Here is a 24,402-nt window from a genome sequence, read left to right on the forward strand (position 1 = left end):
CGACGGCGGCGGTAGGGCGGCGGCGGCCGGGCGGCGGCCGGACGGCGGCGGCCGGGCGGCGCTCGGTGGTGACGACTAGCGGCGATGTGGTGGCGCTGGGCCGGGCGGCGGCTCCGCGGCGATCGCGAGCTTGGCGAGGCCGGGCGGCCGGCTGGGCGGCGACGGATCGGGCGACTGACCGGGCGGCGGCCGGGCGGGGATGGCGAGCCTCGGCGAGGTTGGGCGGCCGGGCGGGCGGCATGCTGGGCGGCGGCTGGGCGGCGACGGCGAGCCCGGCGAGGTCGGGTGGACGATGGCTTCAGCGGCCTGGCGGGCGGCGACGGCCGGGCGGCGGCCGGGCGGCGACGGAGCCTCTGCGAGGCCGGGCGGCGACCGTGGACGACGGCCGGGCGGCGACGGCGAGCTCGGCGAGGCTAGGCGACGACGGCTTCAGCGGGCTGCGAGGCGGGCCGGCAAGGCGCGCTGGCAAGCGAAGAGGCGGCGAGCGGCGACTCGAGACGCTGGGCGGGGCAGACGACGACGGGGACTACAGGCTGACATGACTGGGGGCGACGAAGGGCTGGGCGACGGCGGCGGCGTCGGATCGTTGCACTCGGTGAAGACAACCCCTGGGAAGACGAAGAAGAAGAAGAAGAAGAAGAAAAAGAAGAAGAAGAAGAGGAGGACGATGGACAAAATTTGTCAGAAGAAAAAAGCTGACGGGAGCACGTGCGCGTGCAGGCGGGAAAGTAAATTTGCGACGGACGAAAAATGTCCGTCACAAATTTGCGACGGACTACATTTCTGGTGAGTCCGTCGCAAATTTACAACGAACAACATTTCCGGTGAGTCCGTCGCAAATTTGCGACAGACTGTGTTTGTCCGTCGCAAATTTGCGACGAACTGTTTCGTCCGTCGCAAATTTGCGACGGACATGTTTTTCTCCATCGCAAATTTGCGACGGACGTTATGTTGGTCTGTCGTCAATTTGCGACCGACTTTTATTGTCCGTCGCAAATTAGGGAGGGAATTTTTGTTTTCCCGTCCCAAATTTGCGACGGACATTATTTTGGTCCGTCGCAAATTCCCGACGGAATTTTTTCGGACTTTTTTGGTCCGTCGCAAATATGCGATGGACTTTTTGGTACATCACAAATTTGCGACGGACCAAAAATCCGTCGCAAATATGTAACGTTTTTTTTTCCTTCCACAATTTTGCGACAGACAATATTTTTCCGTCGCAAAGTTCCGACGGATTTATTTCGGACTCCAAAAATAAAGGACATTTTCGAATCCATCGCAAATTTTGCGACGGATTCGAACAATTGCCGTGAATTTTGTGGTCCGTCAATAATTCTTCGATGTACAGTAGCCACAAATAAGTGCCGTAAAATGAGCGGCGAAATTAGCGACGATCCAAATCCAATGGAAAATATAATAGCACAAATGTCATCGCACGAATAATATTTGACTTGTCGTCATTTAGCGACAAATTTTCCGACGATCAATTAAATTAAGAAGAATAAGCGACAAGAACAGTAATAACAACAACAATAATGTTAATAATAATAACAAGAACAATAATAATAATTATGACGACCAAAATAACACTTGTCGCAATAATAATTAAACATCATTAGTGTTTTGTCACAAAAATGTCATGCTTCGTGTTCGTGTTCGTGTTCGTCTTCGTCTTCCAATTCGTCTTCGTCTTGCTCTTCGTCTTCAACATCTGTCTCAAAATCAGATTCTGAACAGTCTTGTACATTTAATTCGCAAATTTCTGTTGGATCCACATCTATCATAGCTCCACATGGATCTCGTAAAGTTGGAATGTTATATTCCTCTGTTTCAACCGTGTTACAAACTTCCTCTTGTTAATAGGCTTTATCCTTCCAGTGTTCCACGATTTTTCTCCGTGCTTTGATTTTACATACAGCCCACCATTCGGCTTTATCACATTTCAAACTAGGATATGATGCATAACATACTTGAATTGATTGTTGTGCCAAGACAAATGGTTCATATTTCATATACATTTTCTTGTGATTTATTTCAACCAAATTAAACTTCGTATGCACTTTCATTCCTTTGACGGGGTCGAACCACTTGCACTTAAATAACACAAGCCGCATCATTAATGGTCCAGGGTACTCTATCATTTCATCCAACAATCCATAAAAATCATCTTTTGAACTGCCACCATTGGATGACCGAACAGACACACCACTATTCATTGTGGCTTTTCCCATTCCATATTCTTGAGTGTGAAAATTATATCCATTTATGAAATATGCTGGCCAACTCCGCACTCTTAACTGTGGACCCCATGACAGATAATATAGCAATCCTTGCTCTCTAAGTTCATCATGATTATTGTGAACCTAAGGTTCACACGCAAAGTCAATAATATATATTTCAATAAATGATGTATAAAATTATAATAAGGCAAGTGAACGGTCCATAGGCAACTTACATATGTTTTGAACCATGCTGCAAATTGTTCGTCGCACATACGGTCAAACTCATTTTGTGGTAGTCCATACATTGAAGTTTGGAAAATCCTTGTAATAAATACCATTTATATATTAGCAAATATTTGACACACAATACATATATTTGCAAATTTACACTTACTCGAAGTATGGCTCGACTTCTGGGCAGTTAAGTAAAATATATGTTTGGGTTGCATGCAATTCTTCTCCTGTTAGGTAACGAGACTGACATGCGCCGCTTGGTCGACCCAGATAATTGAAAATAGAGAATGCTTTGCAATTGGGATCAATAGGGCCCTCATCATTTCTGCCTGCTCTCCGCCTCTTGCACTGCACGTGCGGCTCAAAATAGTATGATGCAAATGTTGTCACTTCTTCCACAATATATGCATTACAAATTGAAGCTTCAACACGTGCCTTATTCTTCACTTTTTTCTTCAAATGATATAAGAATCTAGTTGCAATAGAAAGAAGTTTATCGGAACATAATATATAATAAAGTAATTTGAACTTCATTTAAAAAAAAATTTACCTTTCAAATGGATACATCCATCGAAATTGTACGGGACCTGCAACTTTGGCCTCATAAGGCAAGTGAACTAAGAGATACTCCATCGAATCAAAAAATGATGGAGGAATATTCTTTCTAAGTTGCAAAGAATAATTGGAATATCTCTATTTAGTTTGTCCATGTGCGATGCTTTTAACACTGTCGAGCAAATATCACGCAGGAAATTGCTTAACTCTGTAATGGAGCCCCAAACAAAATTGGGTAGAACTTCCTTGAAAGCTATTGGAATTAGTCTTTCCATCAATATGTGACAATCATGACTCTTCAAACCTGTCAACTTGCATTCATTCAAATCAACACATCTTCCGAGGTTCGAAGCATATCCATCAGGAAACCGCACAGATTTCAACCATTGACAAACAACTCGCCTCTGCTTCTTATCCAATGTATAAACTGTTTTTGGTTTTGGTCCCCTGCTGCTTGCATCCACATCTAGTGTTGGTCGATCACAGATATCTCTCATATCTTTTCTTGCGTTCAAGTTGTCTTTTGTTTTTCCGGTGACATCCATCACAGTATTTATGACATTGTCGAAAACATTCTTTTCTATGTACATGACGTCAAGATTATGATGAATAAGATGGGCCTTCCAATATGATAGATCCCAAAATATACTGCGTTTTGTCCACTTATGTGTACTTCCGTACGCAAAAGTTGTGTCGTGAGGGTTCTGAACAACAGTTGGAAAGTCCTGCACCCGCTCCCAAATTTGATCGCCGGTCAACCTCAATGGTTGACGTGTTCTTTCAGTCCTATTCTTCATGAACTCTTTTTTATTCCTTCTGAATGTATGATTTATCAGTAAAAATTGTCTGTGACAGTCAAAATAGCTGGGCTTCTTTCCATGTTTTAATCTAAATGACTTTGATCTCTCCAAACATATCGGACATCCTAAGATCCCAGCCGTACTCCATCCAGATAACATTCCGTAAGCTGGAAAGTCATTTATCGTCCAAAGAAGAGCAGCCTTCATTACAAATGTTTGATCGGTAGAGACATCATATGTAAGGACACCTTCCTCCCATAACCGTTGTAACTCTTCAATCAATGATTGCATATAAACATCTATTAACTTTTTCGGATTTTGCGGGCCAGGCACGATCAATGTCAAAAACATATAAGGTGTCTTCATGCACATACCAGGTGGAAGATTGTACGGTGTTAAAATAACTGGCCAACATGAATAACTTTTTCCTGATTTTCCAAATGGAGCAAATCCATCAGCACAGAGACCTAACCTGATGTTTTGAGGCTCTATCGCAAACTCAGGGTACGTTTTATCGAAATGCTTCCATGCCTCTGCATCTGAAGGATTACACATTAGATCCTCTTCTGTTTCATGATTTGCGTGCCAAGTCATGTGTTCAGCTGTGGCTTGGGACGCATAAAGCCTTTGCAATCTGGGAATTAAGGCAGATAAAACATTTGCTTGCATGGTCTACGTTTCTGATTACGACCCTGCCTCCTGTTAATCTTGTACCTAGGTTGGCTACAGAATTTGCAAGATTCTGCATTTTCATCATCTCTCCAATATAACATATAACCCCTACTACATACATCAATCCTTACAACCGGAAGACCTAAGTTATCCACTAGCTTTTTCATATCGTAACAATCACTTGGCATGCTGTTATCACGAGGCATTGTCTCCCGCATTACTTCAACAAAAGAGTTGAAGCAATCTTGCGACACATTATGCTCTGCCTTGATATTTAACAGTCTTGCTGTCACTGATAACTTAGTATGGTTGTCATAACCTGGCCATAAATGTTCATCAGCTGCTTTCAACACTTTCCAAAACTGATTAGATGAAAAAGCTCCATTACACACATTCTCATCAAAACCCGTTACTCCTATCTCTTCCATTTGTGATGCATGACTAGTACCCACTTGTTTATATGTAGGAGTAAAACTAGTACTTGCATGGTTCGAATCTGAAACAAAATTCTGACCAGCTGCATCAATCACCATCCTCTCGTATGGGTTCAATTGGTCATAATAGCTACATTCTTCCCTAACTAAAAATTGGTCACTTCTTCGATATCCTTCATCAGATATAAATGGTTCACCATGGCAAGTCCAATTATAATAATTCGGAGTAAACCCAAATCTACAAAGATGTTCTCCAACTGTATCACGCACATGAAATTTACCATTACTGCACTTTCTACATGGACACCTTAACTTATTTCCATCTATGAACTCATATTTACTATTAGCAAAGTCTAAAAATAGTTCCAACCCAGTACGAAACTCATCGGTCAATCCTTGATGTCCAGGTAAATTCTTATTATACATCCAAGCCCTGTTTCTTTGCATTGTGTATGTATTAAAATAAAAAAATCTCGTAAAATATTTAAAATATCATATCTACTGTTGTTAATTAAAAAAAATTTATAAAAATTAAAATTTGGTTTTTTACGCAACAATTACTTTGAAATTTTAAAAAATGAAAAAATTACCATGTAAAGAAGACTTACCCAGATAATTGACTGAAATCTTGGTAGCAGAAAGTGGTCAATTTGAAGATAATTGCAAAGTTCACTTGGATTGCGAGACCTTCAATTGGACACGTACCTAAATAAAAGAAAAATTACTTAACATTCATTTTTAAATAATTTTTTATTTTTTTCGAATTTTTTTTAAAAAAAATTTCCTTACAATTTTCTCCGGTCGCCGGCTGACGGTGGCGAGGCCGCTCGGCCTTGCCATGGCCGCCGGTCCGGCTGATCTGGGCGAGGCCGAGCGGCTTGGCCATGGTCGCCGGTCGACCTCGCCGTCGCCCAGCTAGGCGACGGCGAGGTCGACCGGCGGCCATGGCCACCCCGCGCGGCCTCGCCGGCCATGGGTCGAGGCAGGTCGGCCTCGCCCAAATCTGGGGGAGGCCGCGCGGCCTCGACATGGCGGCCAGTCGTTCTCAGCCAGATCTGGGCGAGGCCGTCATGGCGGCAAGGTCGACCGGCACCTCCCCCAGGTGTGTCCGTCGCAAATTTGCGACGCACGGTCTAGGTCCGTCGCAAAAAAATTTGCGACGGACGACGGACAAAGACCGTCCGTCGCAAATTGGTGGCCGGTCGCCGGTACAACAAAAACAGAAAAAATGTCAATAAAAAGGAAAATTCCGCATCCAACGATGAATCAGAAGGACATGACCATATTAGTTGCATGTTTAGTCACGAAATTAGCTACGGTACTTATCGGTGGAAAAGCTTCATCGAGATTGATTTCTGGACGCACGGATTATTGAGAGAAATGATAGAATGAGAAGTTGAGAGAAAAGCGGGCGACCTGACGAATTACTACTGAGAGAGAGAGAAATTCACGGGTGGGGTGGGGTGCATATCAAAAAATTAATTTTCTGTCACAAATTAGCGACGAACCCTTTTTCGTCGCAAAATCCGTCACAAATAGCGACGGATAAAACTATCCGTCGCTACTGCAGTCGCGACGGAAAATAAATTTGCGACGGAAAATTAGTCGTCGCAAATTAGCGATGAAAATAATCCGTCGCAAATTTCCGTCGCAAAAGACATGTTTTTTTGTAGTGTCATATCAAGCCCATCATATTTAATGCTCCGAATTTAGTTAAGTATATAAATCACATCAAACGGCTTAAATTCAGATTGGATGGCTAATGACACCCACAATAACTTTGTCGTTCATTGGGGCACAAATTAGTAGAAGTTCCCCTTATAGAAATCGTCTAGATCCAATTTGCTTGTGGAATTGATTTGTCGGTCTATCTGTACGAAGCTAGATGAGGGAGATGCACGAAATTGGTATATCAATCGACCCCAAAAACGATTTTGAATTATGTCATGGTGGCACGCCACCATGCCCGATGATACCATTTACCTATCACTCTGACAATCGCCGTTTATATCAGGTACATTTTTTCACGTTTCAGATTAAAATAATTAAAAGGCGTGCACCAAATGACATAGATTAAGTAAAAACTAAAAACTAAAAATAAATTCAAGCACGCTTGATATCATAAATAGCTCTCTTTATGGTGAGGGTATTCATCACAAGCGAAAATCTATTGCTGATGTGAATTGTGAGAATACACCTAAAATAAGATCAAGTCTCTCTCCATTTAAAGGGTAAATTGATATATTTATTTACCAATCGAAATGGCTGGCTTGACACATCAACAACTAAATAATAAAGAGTTAATAACTCTGCCCAACTACATTATATAATATCACACTCCTAAGAGAAATCACACAAAATTTGAGTCTCGCTGCCTCCATCGTCTTTACATGTCCTCTCGGTGGGTGGGTTTTTGTGTGTGTGAGAGAGAGAGACTTTTATCCACAACGCTAGTGGGTCGTGACCACCGACGCGTCGCTTGTGCCGAGGAGGTCACTAGCTAAAGGCAAAGTCCAACATGAGGTGATAATATTAGATCGCAACTTCTTTTTCTTTTTTTTTGTCTGTCTTGTATCTAACCCTCCTCAGTCTCTGACTTTTACTCTACCTCTTACATAGAGTGAAAATTAAACCCCGCACATGTGATAGTAGCGTCCCCACCCTCCCATTCTCTTTACCAGCAGGGCCGCATGCTTATTGATGCGGGGGAAGAGAGAGAAAGTATATGCCTATATAGTTTGGTGTCGAAAAACATGAAATGGTATAAGTGATAATAATCTCTCCATGTGTTAATAACTTTCTTATAATAGGATGCACAACAAAAATCCTAGTTATTTGCCAAAGCCAATACACATTGGAGGGGGCAAAATTATCCAAAAAATCATAAACCTATTGCATTTTTTCCAATTCAATTATCAACCTTTTAATTTTCCCAATTGATTTCTAAATCTTTTACATTTCCAATTAAGTCCATTTAGCCAATTTTGGCAGAAAATTGCTGACATGGACGCTGGCGGTCCCACGTATTACGGTGCTAACGCGAACAAATTTTAATAATATTTTAATATATTTCGAATTTTTTTCTTTTCTTTTTCCTTTTTTTCTTTTATTTTCTTTTCTTCTTTACACCTCTGGCCGGCGAGGTCGCTGGCCGACCATTGCAGGCCACGGGCGAGGGCCGACGCCCTTGCTATTTGGCCAGTGAGGGCCGTGATGCCCTCGCCTAGTCTGGCCAAGGGGTTCACCGGCCACAGGCAAGGGCTGTGAGCCCCTCGCCTGGATCTAGCGTGGGCGTCGGCCCTTGACTCTTCGTCTTCGACGCCATTGAAGACGAACTCATCATCTTCAACTCTTCATCCTCCCAGGCACGCAAAGAGAGAGAGAATGGGGAGAGAGGTTTCAGAGAGTTATCCCTCGCTAGATCCAAGTGAGGGGCGCGACCCTCTCACCCAAACCAGGCGAGGGCGTCGTGGCCCTCGCCAAAATCTAAGCGAGGCTTGACGGCCTTGCCCAGACAAGGTTTTTGGCCGGCAAGGTCGTTGGCCAGAGGTATAAAGAAAATAAAATAAAATAAAAGGAAAAAGAAAAGAAATATAATAAAAAATAATAAAAATCGAAAAAAATACTATTAATCTTTTACAATATTAATAATATTACAATAGGTTTAGTACTCTTTCTATTCCTTTCCCCATGTTGTCGGTGAACTCGCTGGTTAGGGCACGTTAATGCTGGCCGTGCCATGAAGGATGGCCAGCATCCACATCAATGATTTCCAGCCAAAATTGATCATATGGACTCATTTGGCATAACGTGAAAATATTTATGACTCAATTGGAAAAATTAAAAGGTTTATGACTGAATTGGCTGTTTAGGACTCTTTGGATAATTTTCCCCATTGGAGGGGCTCACATATTAACCATTGCATGGCTCCACCACTTGCTTAAACTTGCAGCAGAATCTTAATACTTTTTGTCCGGAAATCGCTGAGATCCCATCAATATATCCAATTGAGCTCACGATTACTAAAAAACTTGAACCAATGAGTTAGATACCATCCATGATATTAACTACATGTTCCATCAAATATATAATGCGGGATATAATAATACAACTTACACATGCACTTCAATATTAAAGTATACAAAATCGATATAGTGACTTTTGGGTGGGGGGGGGGGTGGTAAACAATAAGTGGATCGAGAATCTCGTGCACCACCCACTTCTTGCTTAAGATGCAGAGAATGGACTGGACATGGCACTTACTTTCTGATCCCTAAATTAAAGAAGTCCCCATGATCAAGGTAGGACAAAAAGGAGTGGTTAACCAGGCGAGTGAGGGCAACATGGGGCAGGGAGTAGATTAAGTAGAAACATGGCTTTCCCCCCACGTGAATTAGGGTTGTCAATCACATGGTCGAAATCTTTTTTTTCCATTGTCAGCGAGCAAATGGGGTCGCAACATGTGGCGAATTAAGCTCCCTAATAAAGACGAAAAGCTGACTAAGCAGAGGTTGACCAGTCTAACCGGATGGCGCCTCCGAGCACAGCCGGATAAAGATATTAAAGAAAGATAGATGTCTTTGATGGCAACACTCTCTCCATTAATGTTTTCTACAGAAAGATGCTTAATGCATTCTGTCTCATGAGAAATTGGTTTCTAGCATAACATCAGACCATACATACAAGGTCATGTCAACTATTGCTTTAAGAAGATTTATTAAGTATATTTCATGTGGAATGATTCGACTTTCAAAGTAGCGACTACATGTAACACAGAAATGGTTAGTGTATTGAAAATTGTAAAATTATATTAATCAAATGTTTAGTCACTGCAGAGGTTTTTGTCTCGAGATATTTAGTGAGAGGCTAAGTGTTGCGCAAGAAAGAGTATAAGTTAGCTTGATAAAGTAGGGAACGCGTGAGAGAAGGAACAATCACTACCCCCATACACACTCATAGGAAGAGTTGGAATCTCAACACTTTTTTTTCTATTATGGTTTTGTCTATTATCCTATTTCTACGTATGTTTAAGTGGGAGTTTGTCAGAGATTGTTCCTAGGGCATTTGTGAAGTAATTAGTAAATAATTTTTTTTATTTACAATGTATCAATTGTTCATATGAATTGTGTAATCGATGTTTAAGACTGATTTCGATGTATTCTTGCCTCCTCTCATATAGTCGATGATCCACATCCTCACTTTCACATGTAAGATCTCTATCTATATATGTGGATGAGTATTAGGAAATATTTATTTACTTGAAGGAGGCAAATAAATAGGACGGATTTGGTTTTGGTTTATCAAATATACAGGATTGATCTCGTGGACAATATTTTTAGCCCATAATGACGCACTTTTGTGCATATAAAATTATAAGATCAAAACCCGAACCCGCCCCGACACAACCCATAACCCCCCAAATAACTCAAAATTTGATGGCGTTGATTGGATTACCACTGTCACCACGCCACCACTCCATAGCTATTGTCGCCTCCATGTCACAACCATCTCGATGCCGACCAAACGTTTAGTAAATTTGAAGTAAATATTGTAAATTCGAACAAGTTGAAAAGGAATTTTGCAATAAAAAAGGACCCGAACCTAGATTCGTGACTACATCATGGCTACAGACAAGGTGGTCGTAGCCTCTGTCGAAGGATAGCGACCACCTCGCAGCGATAATCACCATCGCCTTGGCTAGGAAAATGGGACAACCTCATGATGTTGTCCGAGATCGAGATCTACCGCGAGGAGAGAGAGAGGATGAGGGAGGGGCGCGCGGGAGGAGGGATACGGCAAGACAACGGCCACTCTGGTAGTCGCCATTCCCCCAAAGCAAAGAGAGACGACGCACGAAGAGATAGGAAGGAATCGCACATCGAGAGGATGTTGTGACGATAGGATAGACGGCGTAGGACTTCACCAAGATAGGTGGCCATCACTGGGAACGCCAGTCAAATAATTCTGTGTGACCTACTAATTTTTCTCTGATTAATTATCAACTAATTTTGGGTTACCAGCATTCTTTTGAGTTGCATAAAAGTAATTTATTTATTTTTCTTAAATTTACTAGCCAATAAATTGAATTACCACTCTCATTTGTCTTGCCTACTAATTTTTTATAGGGAGAAATGCACTGAAAGTCCTAAAACTTGTTGTAAAAAAGCAATTGAGTCATAAAAATTTAAAAAAAATGCAATAAAATCCTAAAACTTGTCATAAAAGTACAATTAAGTTCCAAAATTTTTGAAAAGTGTAATTAACGGAATGACTTGATTGGATCAATTTGATAAGTTTTAGGACTTAATTAGACTTTTTAAAAGTTTTATGACTCAATTGCACTTTTGTGACAAGTTTTATGATTTAATTGCACTTTTGTGACAAGTTTTATGACTTAATTTCATGTTTTGAAAGTTTTATAACTCAATTACACTTTTGTGATAAGTTTTAGGACTTTCAATGCGCTTATCCATTTTTTAAATTTACCAACTTGTTTACACCTAAATTTTGGCGTATCATTTAGTGTAATTTGCATAGAAAATTAGGGATTAAATTTTTAACCCCTAAACAAAAATATTTAAATTGCATAAACATATAGTTTAGGTCCATTTAATTTAATTGCATTTTTTGCATCAGATTGGCAGTGGCGAATGAGCTTAAAATTTCATCGAACGAGACTCGGCTCGCTCGGAAGGCAAGGGCCGGGAATTACAAGTCAAACGGGCTCGGTTGTTTTAATTTGAGCTTAATTCAGCCCATTATCCTTAATTAATTCAGCCCATTTAAATTAAATTAAAATCTAAGCCCAAGCCTAAGCCCATTAGGACTAGAGAGCCCATCTAATTGACCTAGATTAGTGTTATATATACATCATTAGGTCAGGATTTTAGAGAGCTCTCACAATTTTCAGAACACGATTTTTGAGAGCACGAGAGACACGTGACCGAGAGTGAGAGCAAGGAGCAAGAGAGAGAGAGTCGGTCGCGCACGCACCCTCCTCACCGTCGCGCCGCCTTGCGACCGCGCCGCCTTGTACTCGTGCCGCGCCACCACCTCCCTCGCGGCCAGACCTGCAGACACGGGAGGTCTGCCCCTGCTCCATGCTGCTTCCTCCGCTGATCAACTGACGACGATGCCAAGCTACTAATCCCTGCTGCCCACGAAGCCGCCTACTGTTGTTCTCAGTCAGATCCACCTGCTTATTTTGCTGTCCTGCCGCGACGACTTCAGCCCGACGTCCCTGCACGACCAGACCGGTTTTGCCATCAAGCTATCCTCCAAGCGACAAGTAAAGAACTTGATTGTTGGGCTTTGAGAATCAAAGTTCAATAATTGAAGTAAATCGTCACAAGAGCAGTCAGATTCAGTTAAAAGTCAAGCGGTTATCAAAGTTTGTTATTGGTCAAAGTAAAAGGACCAAAGAAAATTTTCTTTGGGATTACTCGATTCCTGTGGAGCCAAACCAGCTGCTGCCCCACCACGACGCCGACATCCTCCGAAGTTGCTGCCATCCTTGACAGTCGCTGCCTTCCCGTGGTGAGCTGCTGCTGTTCCGCGAGGTCCGAAGACCGCTCGTCGCTGATATCGTCGACCCGCAAGCTCGGTCAGCATCGCCACCACCGCGCGCTCCACCGCGCCCGTCGCCGGACGCCACCGTGAGCCGCCTCGCCGACGCCGCGTCGCCCGCCGTCCGAGTCCGATCCCGATCCGTAAACTCGATCCCGAGTCGATTTGAATTTGGGAATTATCTGCAAATTAGGTAATTCAACATTATCCGATATTTTCAGAATATTTAATTTCCTAATATGGGTGTTTGAATATTTCGTGAATATCATGTGGATATTTAGATATCTTAGGATAATGTTCGATATATCCGCAATATTTTTAAATATTCAAAATTAGGAAAAACTTCCTAATTTAGCAACGTATCTGGACGACTATCCGACCTTATCCCTAAGGTTCGATACGCGGCGATACGGAAAATTATTATCTTATCCATAACCACTTGGGTACGATAATGATTTTTATCCGCTTTCCAAATTTGAATAATCGGCTTTCCGTCGATATCTATAACCCTATAGATATGACCGATAGTCTGATTTGTATGCCTAATCCGAGTTTGAAACAAATATGGCGGATCGCGTGGACGTTTTGAATGTGGTTGCTATCCTTGTTTATTTAATTGCTTTCCTTTTTCAAATAAACAGAAAATTCAAAAAAATATTAATTAGATTTGAATTAGAGTTTTTGCATGTCTAGGAATCCTAAATATATCTAGAAGATAGAGTAGTTATTTAATTTAAATTAGGACTTGAGATGATCTATTTCCTAGTTTAAATTAAGTAATATTCTAATCTTAATAGATTATTCAGGTTATTTCATTATTTCGAATTTTAACAAAAATCCTAAAAAGAAATCATGCTAGGGTAGATTAAGTCATCATAGTTTGCATGTTAATTTAGGCATTTTTATTATTCCGAATTTAAATTGAGAAAATACCAAAAATAATCATTCGTCCTGTCATTAGAAATAGGTCACGTCGTCGCACGACATATAGTTTGCATGCTAGGTTGCATTAATCGCATGTCATTTTCGCATGTCATTGCATATAGGCTAGATTTCATTTAAATAAGTGAAAATCCAAAAAAAGAAATTGAGTGAATTGCTTGTTAATTAGAAATCATATTAGGGTGTCAATGTGATTTTCTAGCTAAAAATGCAGATGCTTACGTTGCTTCCAGGTAAGTAATTCTTCCAAACTTGCAATTTATTTAATGTTTTGATTCTTGGGTGTTAAATTGGTGGTTTGCGCACCCGCATGATCACCTCACATGCCAGTGACTAAGTTAAAATGGATCCAGACTGCCTGCACAAATGTTTTTGAAAAGAAAAGGTACCGAAAGGGCGTTAGACCAGATCTAGCGTAATCAAGTCCCCGGGCTTAGAATCTCTGGTTCGTAGGAATAAAACATATCTCCCTATGTTTTATTTAGGTTTCTAATCAACCTACCATAAATTGATTAGTGGCGACTCCGAGCATAAAAACTTTTGCATGTTAAAAACTTAAACCCTAAGTTGCGAATTGGTAGGGCTTGGGAGGGCTCGAGTTAGGCTTAGTCTTAACAATCCATTAGCCTGAGAGGAATTTTAGGTCGCGACAGCTTGGCGACTCCGCTGGGGACTTGAGTTAAAACTCTTAGTGGACTTAGGCCAATTTTTCATTTCAAAAAATATTTTTTGCTTGGCAGCGAGGATCCCAGGTACGTCCCTAACATTTTAGGTGTTAAATGTTTTTGCAGAATGGGAGGTATAAGGGGAGGCGTGATTGTTAACTTTTGTTTTGCAGGGTGGTGTTGGATGTATGGTTTATTTTATGCACAAAGCGCTGTTTGATATAACTTGCTGTGCATGCCTTGCATTTACACTACACCGCACACACTACCCGCTGCCGGACCTGGGCGGCACAGGTTTAGGATGGTACTAAGACAGCGGACACCCCGACCACACCCGCGTGGTATGGGTCGCCCTTCTTGATCCCGAAAGTTCTTTCACGGTGTCATTGAGTTCCCACCACGGTTGCACCCTTTGCAACCCGGGTCGGCTCCTTGACTAAGCCGGAGTCAGGGGAATCCCAGCCTAACCACCACCATGACTAGTTTAGCTCGGTAATCCTCGCGTCTCCACTTTGCAAGCCAGAGTCTAGATAGAAATCGAACCTCACATTTCATGCGCATGTCTATGTGGTTGCCATGGTCCTAACAGGTGAAGTAAGTCTTCTGAGCCTTTATCTTGCAGTTTACTTATTTTCTCGTATTTTTTTGGGTGGTCCATGACAGGTCTAGGTAGGTTTTAATTTGAAAGCCATAATCATTGAGTCCTTTGAAAAGAAAAAAGAAAGAAAGAAAGAAAGCCTTTTTTTTAGAGAATTTATTTCCTGGGTGTGTCATAGGTAATTATTTTCACAAGAGGTTGTTATCGTTTTTATAACAAAAATGGCGAAAAAAAAAAACTTCAGAGAATTTGTTTTCAGTTCATAGTTTCTAGGGAGTCTTAATTTTTGGTTTTCCTAATTTTATGATTGGGGATTTCGATGCATCTATTTCCTAGGTTGTGTCTAGAGTGTTATTTATATTTCTTTGCTTAGAGCACTTTTCCATAAAGTCTCGTTCATATACGAGTATTTTTATGAATAAACGAAGAATGAAAAAGACTAGAAAGCATGTCATGGACCAACCTTGTCTTGACCATGTGCTTATTTGGTTCATTTCTCTTGAATTAGGTGACTATGGATCATCCACAGTTATCGATCCGTCGCTCGAGCCTCGCCAAGGGGCAACCTCGCCGAGTTCCTTCATTGTTGCTCTTCCGCCACTGTGAGCTCACCGCCCGGCACAAACCGCAGCTCCGTCCACCACTTGCTGTTCTCGCGGCGATTGCGGCTTCTCTACATAAACGTCGTCCGTGTCTTTGTTTCTCAGAGCCTCATACGTCGGCCAGCCGCCAAGCCGAGACACCCCTAGCTGTGAGCCACCTCCGTGAGGAAGTTGATACTCGAGCTAAGTGATTATGGATCACCGACCATCAGCCGTTCATACGTGGCCACAAGCAAAAACAACCGATCAAAATGAAGTGTTGAACTGTGTTGCTAATGACATGAACAAGCGAATTGCGAGCCTCCAAAATCAAGTTGATGAGTTGCGTGCTACTATGGCCTATCTCGTCAAGCAGAAGCACCGTGATGACATGGATGCCTCATCTTCGATAGGGAATTCTGACCCGAAGGAAAAAGAAAAAATGGTCCTTGAATGGTCTAGTTTCCCTGAAGTACCAGAGTTTGACACCGCGATGGAGAGACTGGTAACATATTTGGAAGGGAGAATATCTAACTTGGAGGGTTTGCCACACAAGACCAAGGAGGGTGAAGAACCCAAGCACAAATGATTCATTGTCCCAAGCACCTTGATTTCCCTATTTAAATAGGGGCATCTTTGATTGTGTTAATCCTCCCCTACATGGGATTATTTCTCGCTTTCTAGAATTTCATTTGTTTTCTAGGATTTTTAGTTTTCTGAACTTTCAATTATGCTTAGGACCTATTTGCTTGCATTTTCCATTCCAATAAATGTAATTCATTTGACTCTATTGAATGAAATTACAAGTTATTTTCATTTTGAGGGCATGTTGAGGTATACCAAACTAGCCCGGTGATGATATACAACCGATAAAAGAAAAATATAGTCCAAGGAGAATTCTGAGGCCTGGGCTTCTTCATGCTTCCTCGTGTTAAAATTTTTTTTTTTTGAAAAAAATTTCGAAAAAAAGTCACAAAAAAAAATCAAAAAAGAAATAAAAAAATACACTGTTAAGCCATGTTTGTCCTTCTGAACCCCCTACTTTATGTTTCAGGGGCAATCTTGTGACACGTGAGGGTATGAGAACGGTCCAATCTAATGAATTATGTGCCGTCGAGCCTGATCTCGATGACACCAATGAACTCGAAGATTCCTCGGACCTTCAGCGCGATCTAGAGCGACATGAAAGGTCCAAAGTTCTCACGTCAGACCAAACTGTCATTATTAACTTGGGTGATGCGGAGGAAACCAGAGAAGTGAAGAGAGGGGCAAATCCCCCTGAGAGTGAGACGAAACGCCCGATCCAGTTGCCGCATGAGTAGGTAAGTCTTTCAACCAAAAAGTGCGTCAAAGACACTTCGAGGTAATTGACCTAGTCCTAAGGAAAGTATTGCCAATCTTTCCTACTCCTGGGGGCAAATTCGCCCCAAACTACATTGGTCCATATGTGGTTAAAAAAGTACTTCTCAGAGGTGCCCTAATTTTCCCAGAAATGGATGGTCGTGAGTTTTCCACTCCTCTTAATTCTGATGCTGTGAAGATGTATTATTCCTGATAGAATTTAACACTTTGCAGCAAAAGTTTTCAAGTGTTTGGTTTTCGTATTTAGAGTTGCAAACATTTCACTGATGAATAAATGGTTTCAAGTTAAGATGTGTGCTTTGGCTTTAAATTCTGCATGGTTATTTTGTCGGTCTGCATCATCGACTTCAAAAGGGAAATCTATTTGGACAATCTGATAACTCATGTGGAATGAATTGAATGTGTTGAATGAGGTACATCGGGATGATGAAAGGCAAACCTTATCCTATATATAGTCCCATGCACTAATCCCCAGTGAGTTGAGTGGAAAAATTCCATGTCTGCAAGGTAAAGGGTTATCTCGCAAAAGGTACGGCAACCAAAATGACGAGAGGCGGTTCATTTCTCTATCCCAAACACTACAGGTTATCCATTGTTTTGCCACTTTGAGCCTAAACACTTGGAGAAATTCTTTCAAATTACCCATGTCAAGAACCACCCCACATCGGGGCAAACTGGAGGTAAGTCAGCATTATAAGGTGAAAAATGAATAGAGATTGTCTTGCTCTCACTTGCATCAATCTTCGAGTGTTGCTTTTTTCAGATGAATTCACACGAAATTCAAGTGCCTTAGGATGACGAAGAGCATTTCTTTCTCTATCCTATACACACTTTATCCTTTGCTAAGCCCAATTGAGCCTGCAAATTCGTTTCTTAAAACCAGTTGGTGATCATCCCCCACATTGGGGCAAGGTAAAAGTTGTCATCGCCGAGCAGCATATTCAGAATGTCAATCGAAGGCAATTACCCCTGGAAGTCTAATGATGAATCATTCAGTCAGAGTATAGTTAGCCAACATATGCATTGTAAACAGCGTATGTCAAGTGTAAAAAAAAAAAAGAGTTCAGTGGGCAAGAAAGAGTAGTGTGCCTGGTAAAAGCAAGGCCAATGCCCAAGGATGAAAGATAAGTGTATCAAAATCATCCCTAGTGGGATAGTCATAGTCCTACAAATTTAAAGAAGTGGTGAATTCAAGCCCAATGAAGCATTCGCTGAAAAGACAACTCCCAAGAATGAACAAGAAGACCAGTGACAATGCCAAGATGATCACCAACTTATTCACCCCAATTATACACATTTTGAGCCTAATGATCTATTCATTTCTCAACCCATGAGCCTAGCCTACGTTACGTCCCTTGTAAAGTCTCTTCAGATTAGGGCACTTGAACTAACGAAGGATTCAGATGTTTATAAGCTTAGCTCGAAGAAGTGCGAGCAAGTCCATTTCTATCTCGTTTTGCAGGGTTCTTGACTTGTAAACCCGGAGACGATTGCGGAGTATGTTCTTTCAATAGCCTTGACTCAAAGAGTCCCCTTTTGCTAAGCCATTGACCAAGCCCAAGTTACGGTCCTGACAAAGATCTCTCAGATTGGTAAGGTCGTACCGCTTGCGAGAATACTCGGACCCTTGTCCACATGATGAAGGTGAGATGGAGTGATTCTCTTAAATCAGCCTTTTTCAATGAGAATGAGAGAAAGCCCTTTTAGATTGGAAGTCCCTCATTCGGCATTTTCAAGACACCCACTTGTAAGTTCGGGTTGTCTTGTCATGATTGTTCCCCAGCGGAGTTTGTAATACCGATTTGACAAAACCATCGTGCATGAAAATCAGTTGAAAATCATAGTGCATGTGTATATGTGTTCTTGATAGTGTGCGAATGCATATTACATGTTACTTAAATCCGTGTCTAACAGGAGACACACCTTCAGAGTTGGAGATATCGCCAGGTACGTATATCTCTATCCCTAGGATGTCTATGACTATCTAGGTGTCCCTAACCTGTTCGAGCAATCGTCAGGACCCACATTTGATCATTTTTGCGATCTCTAGATGCCTTTGATGATGTTTAGGTGTCTATTGATCAAGCTTTTTCAGGTACCTCTGATGATATCCAGGTACTTTGTCAAGGAACCCTTGAACACTTGGGCTAGCCTCTTTGTTCACCAAATCACAGATTTTCATACAATCTCGAGAAGATTCCCCCGTTACTCACCTATGAGCAGGTATAGGTGAGGCGGCCAAATCTTTGCATATGAGCAGGTATATGTAAAGGTCGGAATTCTCCCCAAATCTCAGGTATTCCCCCGCTACTCGCCTATGAGCAGGTATAGGTGAAGTGGCCAAATCCTTGCATATGAGCAGGTATATGTAAAGGTCGGAATATTCTTTCAACCCCAGGTGTTCCCCCGCTACTCGCTTATGAGCAGGTATAAGTGAGGCGGCCAAATCTTTGCATATGAGCAGATATATGTAAAGGTCGGAATATCCTCTTGACTTCAAAAGTTCTCCCCGCAATTCACTTATGAGCAGGTATAAGTGAAGCGGCCAAATCTTTGCAAACACATATGGAGATGTATAGGTAGTTGGTAAAGATTGAAACTATTCTCACGAATCCAGATGATGATTGGATACGTCGAGCTTTCTTCGTGTGTTTTGACTTAACTGCAGATCACCGAAGTTCATCAACGTATATCAGGCAATACCTATGGAAATGAGCCCAGACATTTGCCAAACAACATACAAAGTCCGAGTCGTGCCTCGAATTGCGCTATCTCACTCCTGTCAGGTAAGTAATTCCAGGTATGTTTTCCACTCATGTTAGCATACATCATTTCTTAATGCATTTTAAAATGGGACTCATAATCCCGATAAAAACAACATTCATTGCATTTGCATGGTTGAAATTTAGGTATCATTTAGTCTTTGAATGCAACCTCTACGAGCTCACCTTCAAAGAGGGGCAGCTGTTGACACCTAAATTTTGGCGTATCATTTAGTGTAATTTGCATAGAAAATTAGGGATTAAATTTTTAACCCCTAAACAAAAATATTTCAATTGCATAAACATATAGTTTAGGTCCATTTAATTTAATTGCATTTTTTGCATCAGATTGGCAATGGCGAATGAGCTTAAAATTTCATCGAACGAGACTCGGCTTGCTCGGAAGGCAAGGGCCGGGAATTACAAGTCAAACGGGCTCGGTTGTTTTAATTTGAGCTTAATTCAGCCCATTATCCTTAATTAATTCAGCCCATTTAAATTAAATTAAAATCTAAGCCCAAGCCTAAGCCCATTAGGACTAGAGAGCCCATCTAATTGACCTAGATTAGTGTTATATATACATCATTAGGTCAGGATTTTAGAGAGCTCTCACAATTTTCAGAACACGATTTTTGAGAGCACGAGAGACACGTGACCGAGAGTGAGAGCAAGGAGCAAGAGAGAGAGAGTCGGTCGCGCACGCGCCCTCCTCACCGTCGCGCCGCCTTGCGACCGCGCCGCCTTGTACTCGTGCCGCGCCACCACCTCCCTCGCGGCCAGACCTGCAGCCACGGGAGGTCTGCCCCTGCTCCATGCTGCTTCCTCCGCTGATCAACTGACGACGACGCCAAGCTACTAATCCCTGCTGCCCACGAAGCCGCCTACTGTTGTTCTCAGTCAGATCCACCTGCTTATTTTGCTGTCCTGCCGCGACGACTTCAGCCCGACGTCCCTGCACGACCAGACCGGTTTTGCCATCAAGCTATCCTCCAAGCGACAAGTAAAGAACTTGATTGTTGGGCTTTGAGAATCAAAGTTCAATAATTGAAGTAAATCGTCACAAGAGCAGTCAGATTCAGTTAAAAGTCAAGCGGTTATCAAAGTTTGTTATTGGTCAAAGTAAAAGGACCAAAGAAAATTTTCTTTGGGATTACTCGATTCCTGTGGAGCCAAACCAGCTGCTGCCCCACCACGACGCCGACATCCTCCGAAGTTGCTGCCATCCTTGACAGTCGCTGCCTTCCCGTGGTGAGCTGCTGCTGTTCCGCGAGGTCCGAAGACCGCTCGTCGCTGATATCGTCGACCCGCAAGCTCGGTCAGCATCGCCACCACCGCGCGCTCCACCGCGCCCGTCGCCGGACGCCACCGTGAGCCGCCTCGCCGACGCCGCGTCGCCCGCCGTCCGAGTCCGATCCCGATCCGTAAACTCGATCCCGAGTCGATTTGAATTTGGGAATTATCTGCAAATTAGGTAATTCAACATTATCCGATATTTTCAGAATATTTAATTTCCTAATATGGGTGTTTGAATATTTCGTGAATATCATGTGGATATTTAGATATCTTAGGATAATGTTCGATATATCCGCAATATTTTTAAATATTCAAAATTAGGAAAAACTTCCTAATTTAGCAACGTATCTGGACGACTATCCGACCTTATCCCTAAGGTTCGATACGCGGCGATACGGAAAATTATTATCTTATCCATAACCACTTGGGTACGATAATGATTTTTATCCGCTTTCCAAATTTGAATAATCGGCTTTCCGTCGATATCTATAACCCTATAGATATGACCGATAGTCTGATTTGTATGCCTAATCCGAGTTTGAAACAAATATGGCGGATCGCGTGGACGTTTTGAATGTGGTTGCTATCCTTGTTTATTTAATTGCTTTCCTTTTTCAAATAAACAGAAAATTCAAAAAATATTAATTAGATTTGAATTAGAGTTTTTGCATGTCTAGGAATCCTAAATATATCTAGAAGATAGAGTAGTTATTTAATTTAAATTAGGACTTGAGATGATCTATTTCCTAGTTTAAATTAAGTAATATTCTAATCTTAATAGATTATTCAGGTTATTTCATTATTTCGAATTTTAACAAAAATCCTAAAAAGAAATCATGCTAGGGTAGATTAAGTCATCATAGTTTGCATGTTAATTTAGGCATTTTTATTATTCCGAATTTAAATTGAGAAAATACCAAAAATAATCATTCGTCCTGTCATTAGAAATAGGTCACGTCGTCGCACGACATATAGTTTGCATGCTAGGTTGCATTAATCGCATGTCATTTTCGCATGTCATTGCATATAGGCTAGATTTCATTTAAATAAGTGAAAATCCAAAAAAAGAAATTGAGTGAATTGCTTGTTAATTAGAAATCATATTAGGGTGTCAATGTGATTTTCTAGCTAAAAATGCAGATGCTTACGTTGCTTCCAGGTAAGTAATTCTTCCAAACTTGCAATTTATTTAATGTTTTGATTCTTGGGTGTTAAATTGGTGGTTTGCGCACCCGCATGATCACCTCACATGCCAGTGACTAAGTTAAAATGGATCCAGACTGCCTGCACAAATGTTTTTGAAAAGAAAAGGTACCGAAAGGGCGTTAGACCAGATCTAGCGTAATCAAGTCCCCGGGCTTAGAATCTCTGGTTCGTAGGAATAAAACATATCTCCCTATGTTTTATTTAGGTTTCTAATCAACCTACCATAAATTGATTAGTGGCGACTCCGAGCATAAAAACTTTTGCATGTTAAAAACTTAAACCCTAAGTTGCGAATTGGTAGGGCTTGGGAGGGCCCGAGTTAGGCTTAGTTTTAACAATCCATTAGCCTGAGAGGAATTTTAGGTCGCGACACAACTCTTTTTAGACATTATGAACCTCAAATAGAGTGATTGCTAGCTTTTTCTAAAAAAATTAATACACTATCAACTCTATTTTAGTTACTTACCGATATTTATTTGGTTTTTTCTTAATAAACAAAATTTTCTTATCTCTAGTAAAAGAAAGCTTATCTTATCCTTACTAACTTTCTTTTCCCTTTTTCAGTAGTGCCTTAAATTTATGAACTACCATACGAAATTATCAATCTTTTTTTTGTAATTTACTAACATTTTTCTCCAATTAAATTTCTAACTAGACTTGGGTTACCAATTCTCATTTGCTGATTAACATTCTGTTGACACTTAAATTTTGGCTCACCATTTAGAAATATTTGCACAAAAATTAGGGATTAATTTTTAACCTCTAAACAAAAAATAATATAATTAGATTGCATATCATATAGTTTTTAGGAGAATTTATCATATAGTTTAATTGCATTTTGCATATTGATTGGATAAGCAGTGGATGGGTCTAAGCAGATGGTCTTGAACTTAATGAATTGGACCGAGCCCATGAAAGTGTTAAATTCTAGCCAAGCCCATGGTGGCTGAAATTAGCATGTGTGTTGCATATTTGCTCAATATTTCGGCCATAGTGGGCACCACATGGAAAAAAATCTGAAAAAAGGGCAAATAAAGAAAGAGGTCAACATTATTGGGCTATTTGAGAGTGTAATCGGTCTTGGGCAATATTTGTTCAAAAGGAAAAGGGAAAATATAGATTTGAAGGGGGAAGAGACAAAAGGGTAATATATTTTAAATGTCTCAAAGATTTTGCCTCTTTCCCTGAAACCTAAGCTTTCCCCTATCTATATAAGAGCACTCCCACTACGGACAAAAGGGGTGGCAATCAGAATTTTCTGAACACGAGTGATACAAGTGAGGAATCGTGAGAATGAGAGCGAGAGAGAGAGCAAGGGAGACCGGCCGTGCCCTTCACGGTCGACTGTCCCTCGGCTGTGCTCCTGTCCGGTGCCAAGCTCGCCGCCGCACCTGTACTCCCATTGCTGCACCCGTGTCCGCGCCTGCTGTTGCGCCCCTGCTCGTGCCCGTGCCCGTACCCGTGCCCGTGCCCGCTGCCACGCCTGTATTCATGCCCGTGCTCGTTGCTGTGCCCCCTCTCGGCCGTGCCTTCCACGATGCACCGCCGCTGCTCGTTGCCTGCTTTTGACGACGTTCACTGCTGCCGCTGTCCGAAAGCTCCTGTCCGCGAAGTTACAAGAATACAGAGAGAGAACGACGTCCATTGGGGAGGGCGTGAGAAAGGGGTGGCCACAATTTAGAGTGAGTGTCGTCCGTAGAAGATACAAGCAAGAGAGATTGAAGAACGTGTGCAGCGAAGGGGGGCCACTCTCCATCAATTCTTATCTTCACACCTCATTATCATTCACGTAGAAGACCATCTCAAGCATTAAAGATTTCTTCACTGGGCGCTTCACACACGGACGCATGTTCAACACATTAGACTGCAACAACTCCAGCCGCGACGAACCGGCACTGGGTGCCCTGCACCGCGACCCCGTTATTTCACAATGCACCAAGTAGCACATGTTCTTGTTTTGTTTTGCAGATTGACCGGAACACCGCCGCGAGCACCGCCGCCGGTCCGCCACTGTCGGCCGTCCTGTGATCCGCAAAGCCGATCCGGAGTCAAGCTCGAATTTCGAAGTTATCTGTAAATTAGGTAAGAAACTTTATCCGATATCATTTCAAATATTTAAATTCCTAATTTGAGTGATTTTGTTATCTTTGGTTGGTCAGTAGATATATTTGAATGATGCATGGCATATCGCAAGATTCCAAAAGATACCCTAAGCTAGGAATTTCCTAACTTAACAACGTGTCGGAACGACTATCCAATCTCAACCATGAGATATGATACTCGACGACACGGAAAATCTTTATCCTATCCATAACTATTTGGATACGGTAATAGATTTTATTTTGTTCCCATATTTAAATGAATAGCCATCCATCAATATCCATAATCACATGGATATGATCGTCGATTTATATTGTTTCCCTACTTCAAAGATGATAAAACAAATCTTGCGGATCGCGTGGATTGGTTTGAATCGTGGTGGTTATCTGTCCGTTTGATTTATTTTCTTT

Source organism: Syzygium oleosum, unplaced genomic scaffold, assembly GCF_021117445.2.
Source record: "Syzygium oleosum isolate NSW1041296 unplaced genomic scaffold, Sole_v2.1 Sole_v2.08, whole genome shotgun sequence".
In the NCBI taxonomy this organism is placed as follows: domain Eukaryota; kingdom Viridiplantae; phylum Streptophyta; class Magnoliopsida; order Myrtales; family Myrtaceae; genus Syzygium; species Syzygium oleosum.